The 10,751-nt window shown below is 38.9% G+C and overlaps 1 protein-coding gene across 1 annotated transcript in view; it reads right to left on the reverse strand.

The window, feature by feature from the left end:
• The window catches only part of LOC107657852 (E3 ubiquitin-protein ligase RNF220-like), a 36,525-nt gene that overhangs the window by 22,951 nt on the left and 2,823 nt on the right, over positions 1–10,751 (reverse strand). The window lies entirely within an intron of this gene.

Raw genomic sequence — 10,751 nt, forward strand, 5'->3', positions numbered from 1 at the left:
GCGGAGCAGGTGGAGGAGGAGACCGAGGCGTAGACGGAGAGCCAACGAGCCAGGGGGATGCCGAGGATCCGGGGGGCCAGGGTGGAGCCGAGGGCTCTGGCGACCAAGGCAGAGATCCAGAGATCCGCGGCGGAGCCGGAGCGACTGAGGTCCAAGGTGGAGCTGGAGGGAGGAAGGAGCCCAACGGAGCCGGTGGGACAGAGCGACGAGGTGCAGCCACGTCAGCGAGGTGCAGTGGAGTCCAGAGGCGATGGCGGGTCGACGCCCGACCAAGGCGGAGCCGGAGGGATGAGGGAGCCCGGTGGAGCTGATGGATCGATGGGTGACGGCGGAGGCGAGGGAGCTAGGAACCGAGGTTGAGCCACTGGGTCTACGGACCGAGGCGGCGTCCGGGCCTCGGATTCTGGAGGCGGAGGTGAGGGAGACTCAGACCACGGCGACGCTGGAAGATGGCAGTGCGGGCACACACCGCAATGATGGTGGGCTGAGGGCGAGCAGAGGGGCTGCCAGATGACAGCGGTGGAGGAGGCTGGAGTGGGTGGGAGGGCAGGCATTTTCGAGGAGCGGACACTGGAGCGAGCTCTTGGGCTGGAGCCCTTCCTGGGCGGAACTGGGGATCAGGAGCCTTTCCTGGGCTTAATGACCACAGGGGCGTTACATTACTCCCCCCTCCCGGAAGGTGCATCCTCGCACTGTAGAAACAGAGGGCGGGGCGGAGGGGGACTAGAAGGAGGACAAAGCAGTGGATGTGAGATGGTGACAGGGGAAGGCAAAGGGCTGGCAGGCAGACCCAACAGGTGGAGGTTCCGGCGGAGGATGGACTTCCAGGAGGAGGACGGCTAACAGAGTCCAGGGAGGTGACGATGGAGGGAGGAGCCAGGGAGAAGACAGGAAGGGAGCAGGAGGAGCCAGACGGGACCCAGAGCCCAGCCAGATTGGCGGCCCACGGTGGCTGAGCGCAGGGTCGAACATTATAACAACAAAAGAAAAACTGGCAAAAAGGAAAACAAAAGCGGGGAAAACGCCGCGCACTTTCACTTTTTTGATCCGGTCTTCTGTCACGCTACGGTGAGATAAACGCACGAAGAAGATGAATGCAAATAGTCTTTAATAATCCACAAGAGGGTAGATACAGGACGGACAGGCAGCATGCACCAGACGACAGCGGTGGAGGAGGCTGGAGCGGGTGGGAGCGCGGGCATTTTCGAGGCGCGGCCACTGGAGGGCGCTTTCTAGGAGCAGGCACTGGAGGGCGCTTTGAGCTGGATTCGGGGGCTGGAGCCCTTCCTGGGCGGAACCGGGGATCAGGAGCCCTTCCTGGGCTGACCGAAAAATCAGGAGCCCTTCCTGGGCTGAACTGGGCCAGGGACAGAAAGTCGTTCGTGTGGTCCTCAAGAGAGCGTTCCCCCTGCTCCAGCAGGAGGATTTGGAAGGCGGGGTAATCCATAACAAAAAAATATATTATGCTATACTTTATTATATATATAAATATATTATGCTATACCGCTATACTTTACTTAGGGGTCGGTTATTCTGTCACAACCACAATAAACAGTCCACAGGGGCGTTACAGATGCAGCAAAGGAGAAAAAATATATTAAGTACTTTTTAAAGTATGATTACAGTACATGTATGTTTGCCATGTCTGTATTTAAAACATTAGAGGCATACATTCTATTCATATCTAGATATTACATATTTATCTTGTTATAGAAAGCCTATGTATTATAAAATATTACTAGATTTATTTTTATATACAATTATTAAACATAAAATTTTTTAACTTTATCTAACAATTAAAACAATAAATCTGCAATATAATTTGTAAAAAAATATATATATATCAAACGAATAATTTTTTGCTGTGTTCCATATTTAGCTTGTTACTGCATAATTTTCTACAGCATTAAAAGTAAAAAAAAAAAAAAGTTCAGTTTTCTCAGATTTTACCATTATTGTACTAAATTCATCAAGCTGAAGTTCAAACAAATACATAAAAATGTATAAAAACTAGCAATATATAAAGTAATATATATACATATACACACACACACACACACACACACAGCCTATGTGGTATTTTTCTATTTTATTCTAATTTTACATATTTTGTCTATTTAATTTGATGCTTATTTAATGTTCATTGTTTAATGTAAGCAATATAATATATAATATACAAACCTAATGTAAAATGAATAAAAGAGTAAAACAGCTCATATAATATTTAGATTCACAATCAAATTTTTCTTGAGGTTAAGTGATTTTGCTGAAAAATGAAAATAAAAATCATGCTCTATTGTGTACCTTATTCTTTGAAAGTGCTTTTATTATACTGTACTTTTAATCTAAGGTAATGTATTTGTCCCATTTTACAATGTGTCCCGTCTGTCTACCTTTTTAAATTGTAGTCAATGGGTGACATTATTTCAGGTCATGGCCAGACAGCGTCTCTGCCTTGTTCACCTAGCCAAGGATAACCAAACATACAGAGCCTTCACACAGCCCTGAGTAAACACAATAGCCGACGCTCCTCATCTGCCCAGCCTGCCAAAGTCATTCTCTGGGTGTGGATGTGTGTGTGCTCACCTCATCCTTCCCCCATCAATAGCCCAGCAATCCCACGAGCCAATACTCCGTGTCTACACAGAGGAACAAAGGCCACTGCCAGCTGAGCTGATATAGATCCACAGGTCTCTGTTCTTGTTCAATCAGGTCATGAAACAAATCAGCAGTAAGGGCACTTTGAACTAAAAGTTCAATCTCCCATATCATCTGCTCAGGACGCAGCTATCGAATGCCCGCTTAGCATCCGCTAATGAGGCTAAATTCTCCTCCTTTTGGACAAGGTCTTGCCCGAATTCCTACAAAGCATAAGACTTTCAAATTAATTTCAGATGAAGAGTAATTAACACAAAACACGTTTAAACAAGAAAAGTTCACCACAGATATGCTCTGGAGAATGTGATGGCCTTTTGATTGCGCTAACTCGTGGGAATTGTTGAGTCATAATGAGACTGAACCTTTTAATGCCACAGTGCTTGTGTGGTCCCATGGGCTAATTAGGCCAATTAGCATACTAATTGCCACATGCAAATCAGGAGCATCTCAAGCAACAGAAGCTGAAGAACACTGAAGCTTATGGACAGCAGCCATCTTTCAGGCTAATTCCCTGTCCACTCTGTGACACAGACCCTCGTTAGTACCGCAGTAAAAAAACATGAGAGGCACATAAAACATTATATACTGCTTGACTGTTGTTTTCTTACCAATTAGCAAAGGACTGATTTATGGTTATGACACAAATTCCCGATAGATTTTAAACTACATTTCCCCAGGCTCTTTCACGCTCCCATGCAAATTACACACATATCCCAAGATGCAGAGGGGTCAACCATGAAATTCTGTAAACTACTGAATCAAGTGTTTAATGTTATGAAGACTTTGAAATCATAGCCAAAGTTTCAGAATGCTGAATTCTGAGAGGCATGCACTGATATAAAAACAAAAATGTAAATAAAAAAAGTTTAAAATGTTACAAGTGAATTTAAGTCATCATATTATCATAAAAAAGGATATTAATTTTGAGCTTTGCTAAAAAATATATTTTACAGTGTTATAAAATTAGTGTTTTTGAGACTAACTTTAAGTGAGCATTTGATGATGGAAAAGGTAATGTTAGGGGAAATCGAAAAGCACAATTAAATATCCAAAAAAAAAAGGTAAAAAAAAAATCTATACAGTAGGAAATTATACTTTAAAATATAGATCATGTGGTAAACAGCAAAATATTAATATAATAAATAATATCATCCTTTAGGTATTTATGTGTTTTAGAAAAAATGCATATAAACAAAACAAATTATAACATTGTTTCATGATTTTAATAGATAAAATTGGGAAGAATGGACAGGCCAAAAACCTTGATGTGTTTAAAATGAGCCACTTTTTATTTTAGGTTACATTTGTTACTAAAATATAGATACTGAAAAATATATATCAGCAGATGGCCAGTGTTGTACCAATAAATCGTCCCTACCTTTTTTGGGGTTCAATTAAAGTAATTGGAAAAATATGACCCATATGAACTATAAACTGCATTTTTCTATTATATGAGAAAAGCTTACAAACCCTCGGTGCTGTTCATTAAAACAGCATTACTTTACTGTGTTTTTCATTTAAAGTTCAGAAGTAAGTGAAACCAATTTACTCCATTACATGCACAAAAAAGTGGCATGTGTCATCTTTTCTCAATATTGTGTAGAAAAACCTCTAAAGCGCACGGTTTGTGGTGTGCCAGCTGTGTGTTTAGTGTGACTTGTGTAAAAAGGCTGAATAGCCATTTGGATATTATTACAAACATCAGCCAAGCATCAGTCACTAATGACAGCCCCAGATGTTAGAGGCCCAACAGGTGGACTAAGTTTCAAGGGTCATTCACAGAAACAACACTGTGCCCAAATCGGTGCTCTCTAAAGACCTCTGTACACAGAAACATGTCAGACATTAACAAATCTAAAATCCGACTGCATGTTTCGACTGCTGCTTTAATGCAAAGCTGCACACATGCTCTTAAACTGAATGCAGGACACATTTGCAGAGACGCAGGATGAGACAGAGAAGGAGAGACACTATGCAAGACTAAGACAGGTAGACAGCAGCAGATGTCAAGCCGTCATCTGCCTGTTGTCTTTGCCTCTGTCGGCCCTCTGTAATGACTATTTAAACCCACATTCTGCCCTCTGCATTTGCTTGACTGATTTGTGGCCTCATGGGACTCGAGATGTGCTGTTTTGTACTGAACCAGCAATCGACAGTCTTTGCTGCCCTCCCTCTCCACCTTGGCCTGCCCCACATGCTTCCAGTCTTCTTCCTGCCGCTCTTTGATGTGAGATCAGAGAGGGCTGCTTTGGCACACACAATGCTGGTCAATCAGGTGCGGTGTCAATGTACTTTAGAGCTGTCTATTGCCTTAATAAGTCCAAAATACTCTTTAACAGCATTTAATTAAGATTTTCTCTGGGCTGTTGTTTTAGCACTGTGATGTAGTCATGTCATTGCATTCAAAAACATAGATGGAAATAAAACAAGATATTTTGACTTCCTAAGCCACTTTTTGTAATGTCTGTTTAATGCTTTTGTCCGCTACAATTATATGTTGCATCTTTGAATTACTTCATTTGGTTTTTTTTGAGTAAATAATGACATAGGTAATTATAAAATTTGATTAATTAATATGTGTAATAATTAATTAAAATGCAATCCAAATAAAAATGCAAAAAGAATATGTACTTGATCTGCATAGGATTACTTCAAAAAAGCAGAAAAGCGCAGAAATGTGTTAATAATGGGGAGCGAGAAACTGTTATCGTAGCTCTGACTTAAAGCCCCTATTTTATTTGTCTCACGTTCCCTATAACACATAAAAGCCCTGGGTGGAGTAGTGCTGCTTTAACGAGAGCCCCCTGAGTCTGTGAAGCCCTTAGACGACAAGCATGCTGATCCTGCCAGTAATGGGCCTACAAGCCCCTTGTTAGGCACGTTAATGCATCTGATCTGCAGTCAACAGCAAAAACAAAAAGGGTTTTTTTATGCTAAAGGTTTAAAAGGGTAAGACTATGATCTCCAAATGATGAAGCATTTGTGGTAAGGTGTTTGTCCAAGATGCTACTGAAGAACATTATTAGGATGCCAAGTTTCTTAGAATTCCTAGGGTTAGGGTTAGGGTCTGTTTGAATATACAAAACATTGTAATTAAAACCTATTTATAAACTCTGAAACTGAACCGGATGTAATAATCATAGTGTTAAATATTGTAATTATCAAATAAAATAAACATGACAAAAAAAGAGATACAGTAACTAAACACAGACTAAGAAATAACTTAGCTGGGCTGACTGGAGTTTGCTTGAAGACAGTATGGGTGGTACACAGACCTCCCTTCTAATTCACATTCCTTCCATCTGGAGAAGATGAATTAGGAAGAAAACAAGAGAAGAACATCAAGCCCCCGACCAGGATGAAAGCTCTCCCACTTAAGAGAATATTAGGAGAGTAAACTACTTCAGCAGCAGGAGACAAAATATCAAATTAGCCTCATTTAACATCAAACAGAATAAGTGAAAGTAAATGACTACTTTTTTTTTTGTACAAGTTGTTTTCACCTGCAAAAATATATAAATTCATAATACACTGAAAAAAATGATACTACATTTTTTAAGGTAAGTGGTTGCAATCAATTTATTTTAGCTACATTTAAATAAATAAAAAAATATTAAAAGTTAGTCAACTAAATTTGTTTATTTCAATGTAGCTAAAATAAATTGATTGCAACCACTTACCTTAAAAATGTTTAGTAAATTCAATGAATCATTTTTTTTCAGTGTATACGCTATTATATTATATTATATTATATTATATTATATTATTACAGGACTTTTTGTGCAAAACCTGCTGGATAGTAAATATTGAAGTACATCTTTATCGCAACATCACCTCTTCAGAATGCAACTTCATCATCCTATGTCACATATTATATTATATTATATATTATATTACATTATATAATGCAATTTATACATATTGAATAATATAACATAACATAACATAACATAACATAACATAACATAACATAATATAATACAGTGGGTACGGAAAGTATTCAGACCCCCTTAAATTTTTCACTCTTTGTTATATTGCAGCCATTTGCTAAAAAACATAACATAACATAACATAACATAACATAACATAACATAACATAACATAACATAACATAACATAACATAACATAACATAACATAACATAACATAACATAACATAACATAACATAACATAATATAATACAGAACATTTTTGCAAAACCTGCTGGCCAATAAATATTGAAATAAATCTTAATATATCCTCTTCAAAACACAACTAAATATCAAAACGGCCCTTGCAAACCTATAACCTTAAAGACAGAGGGGGGATGAGAGGAACATTCAGTAGATCAATACAACACTGGACAATCTCCCCAGATTTATGATCTCTGTGGCAGCCAGTTGAATACAGTCCATCTGCAGTTCTCACAATGAGCCACATTTTACAGCATCTGCCAGCTGTAGCTCATACATATGCTCTTTTTGTCCCTTACAGGCACCCTTAATTAGGCCGCCCAATCACTTTGCTTCATAAAGGCCATACTGCCATAGAGACAAGAGTCAACTTCTCTTGGCACACATACAGGGGGAGCAGGCAAAGCAGTGATAACATTTTAAGGGTCTGGGCAGATTTATAATTTGCCCCTCCTCTACCATTCAGGTTTGATCATGGGGATTAGAGATACTACCTGCTGTATGATAAGAAACAAAAGACTTAATATTTACAATGGCAAATTCAATTCACCACCCCGGACAATAAAGTCAAACCCAACAGGGTAAGGTGATGTACACCTTCACCTTGGCCGTAGATTAGCTGGCTGCTTATTACGGCTCATGTGTACTAATAAGCAGCAATAAACAGAGGCATTTTTCGGGTTATAAATTAGCACCAGTCAGTGGAGCTGTTACTGTCCCACTGATAAGCTTTATATCTTCTGACTTTTGTTTGCCTCTGTCTCTCTCTGTGAATGAGGTGATCCATGTAATTTCCAACATCAATGAAAACCAGACACCTTACAGCGGTCTCTGGCACAGGGAGAATACACGACAAATAGCTTAAATGATAAAACTGTCATTCTGACTGTGAATCACCGAATCACTCCAGATAAACTGGCAGGATGATCCAAACAACCAATCAGAACCGGAATTCCAAACACTGACAGCTCTGTTTCCTGGGAAAACCCTCCAAAGCTGAACATATTATGGAATGGCACTCCTGTATTTCAATGGAACACTTAAGGACCATTAAGACTATCTTAAGAACTTAAGACAATCTTCTTTAATAAAGCAACAAGAATTGCCACAGAGCTCAGATGTATTTCTACGTTTCTACCTTCTACACACATTCGCTAATCACAAATCTAACAGAAGGGGCAAATTCACCCTTAGTCTGACCGGACCAGATTAACACATAACTTCAACACATGTTCAACTTTGAGGTAATTGATAGCAAGAACGTGACACTCACTTCTTCAAGCTTTCTGCTAAGAGCCTGCTGATGACTTTGAGTGGCATTGATACAATATATGATCCCAAACTAAACATAAACATACTGCCATACTGAAAATCTGATGTTTACCACCATCACTGAAGATTTTATCCTGTATAATACAGACAGACAGACAGAGAGAGACAAACAGATAGAGATAGCTGTGTTCAAACAAAAATCTCATTGGATTATTATATTTTAAAATGAATTTTTAGAAATTGAAAACTGGTACTTCCTGGTATTATACAGGCACAGAAAAACAATAAAATCTATATGTATATGTAAATACACACGTCTGTTAAGAAATATATATAATATATATTTATATATAATATAAATCATATATAATTATGAATACATATATACGTGTAAATCTTTCTTAAATATAATCATGTACGTGTGTGTATTTATATATACATGTAAATATACACAGCACACACATATATTATGTAAACACAAACTTCCTTTTTGGATGTGATTAATCACGATTAATTGATTTGACAGCCCTACATACATACATACATACATTCATACTGAACCCGAAATTCCTTACTATTTCCATTCCTTTCCTAGCCATTGCATTGCATTGCCAAAAAAGTCTTCTGCCTCTTTTCCTTTACATTCCACAAAGTCCTGTCAAGAGACTTTGGGAATGGCATTAATACATAAAATTATTGTAGAAACCCAGGCACAGCTCTGTAAACAGCGAAAAGAAGTCACTTACAATCTGAGTCTGACAATGCTGTATGAACTGGCAAATTTCAACAAGTACACTGTCTGAGAAACTTTATGCCAAGCACACACCGCCTAAGCCCAGAAAGCAGCAGGGCACAAGGCATTTACCCACACTTACTGTTGTTCTTTCTTTCTCATCAGCTCAAAAAATTTAAAATGCCTCCCGAAGGAAAATAAACAAGATTCGGCCCAGTGAAGACATCTGTCCTTCGAAAAGAATATAAAAGATCTAACTGTTTAAACAGCTGTGAGGATACTCTTGTCCTTTTGAACATTTTTGAGAGACAAGCACTGAAATAACACAGTGCTTAGAGTCATGGCCCAAGGGTCAGATATTAGACAAATGACAAATCTCTTTCTGATGACACAACAGCATGTGTGTGAGGTTGTGTACTGGTTATCAGACCACATGAACCTAAACTCTGATTTACAGTTCATGAACCCAAATTATTCCCAAGCATAACACCTGTACTTACTGAACATATACTCTTTTTGAATCTTAATGAAAAATAACATACAATAGTAATATAATTTTATAAATTATATAATAATAAAGATAATCAATTAATCATATATATATAAATATACATATACAATATACATATACATACATACATACAGACACACACATACACACACACACACACACACACACACACACACATATATATATATATTTTTTTTTATTTTTTATTTTTTTTTTGAAAGCACAGTATGGCCCAATATGCAAGCATACACATACACACACTTACATACACAACCAAGTATAATTTGGCATATTGAGGTGTATGGATGCACCCAATCCTTTGTCTCAAAAAAGAGCATGTCGGTAACCCACTTCTAGATGAGGCGAAAACTTTTCTAAAAGAACCTTGATGTGGGGCTCTTTTTCCCTACAATATCTCTTCTACCTGTCAAAGTCAGTCATTATTTTTCCTATTGACATTTGTCTCTGATATACCGTGGCTCATCAGCCCCCTCTGTCGTGTCTTTCATGTTGCAGGTTCTACCCCTCCGCCCCCACAAGGAGTTCTGATGTCCTACGAATTTAAGCTTGAGCGTCTTTTTTCCCCGTCCCGCTGCGCCGCACGAATGTGGAGTCCTTCGCCACGGCGGCCAATTACAGAGCAAGGTAATGAGCAGCCACGTTATCCTTACAGCCCAGATTGACACTCTCTCCCACTCATTTGTCAACAAATCAGGATGGATGGCGTGGGGGCGAGCGATATTGAGCCGGAGGTGTCGCACTCAAGAGACGCGGTTGCCGAGCAGCATCTCCTGCTCGTTATCATTGACAAGTTGTCTGGAGCTGAGAGATTTGCGAATCCTTCGCCTTTGTCATCTCAAGATCATTTGTTCGTGATTCGGTACTTATTCTGTGCATAGCCTAACGGTTATAGCCTACTCGGGTAGACTAGGCCTACTTTTGGCATTTATCTGTGAACTGCATGGGACTTATATAACAAAATCAGGAGCTGTAAGTTACACTTAACACATACAAACAAAACTTAAGTTTTCTGAAAGTCACGCAAGAAATAGTCGCAGATCTTAGTGTCCTCTAAGCTAGACCTATATTAATGTGTACATTGTTTACAACACATTCCAATAGCAGCAATAATTATTTAATAATAATAACAAAAATAAGTAGATATAGATGTGAAGCAGTGGGCTTTGCACATGCTCAGGACATATAAGAGCTCTAGGCTGCTGTCCCAATCCCATTCTCCCTTCTCTTCTCTCACGTCTGCTTATCGTATATGCGCTATACTTTCCTATAAAAATAAAGGCAAAAAGACCTGCAAAATTATATAAAAATATTTAAGTTTAATATTAATGTTAAATAATAATGTTTAATATTTAAATATTATATGATATATAAAACTTATACTAT

The sequence above is a fragment of the Sinocyclocheilus anshuiensis genome, unplaced genomic scaffold (assembly GCF_001515605.1).
Source record: "Sinocyclocheilus anshuiensis isolate Anshui unplaced genomic scaffold, SAMN03320099.WGS_v1.1 scaffold107, whole genome shotgun sequence".
In the NCBI taxonomy this organism is placed as follows: domain Eukaryota; kingdom Metazoa; phylum Chordata; class Actinopteri; order Cypriniformes; family Cyprinidae; genus Sinocyclocheilus; species Sinocyclocheilus anshuiensis.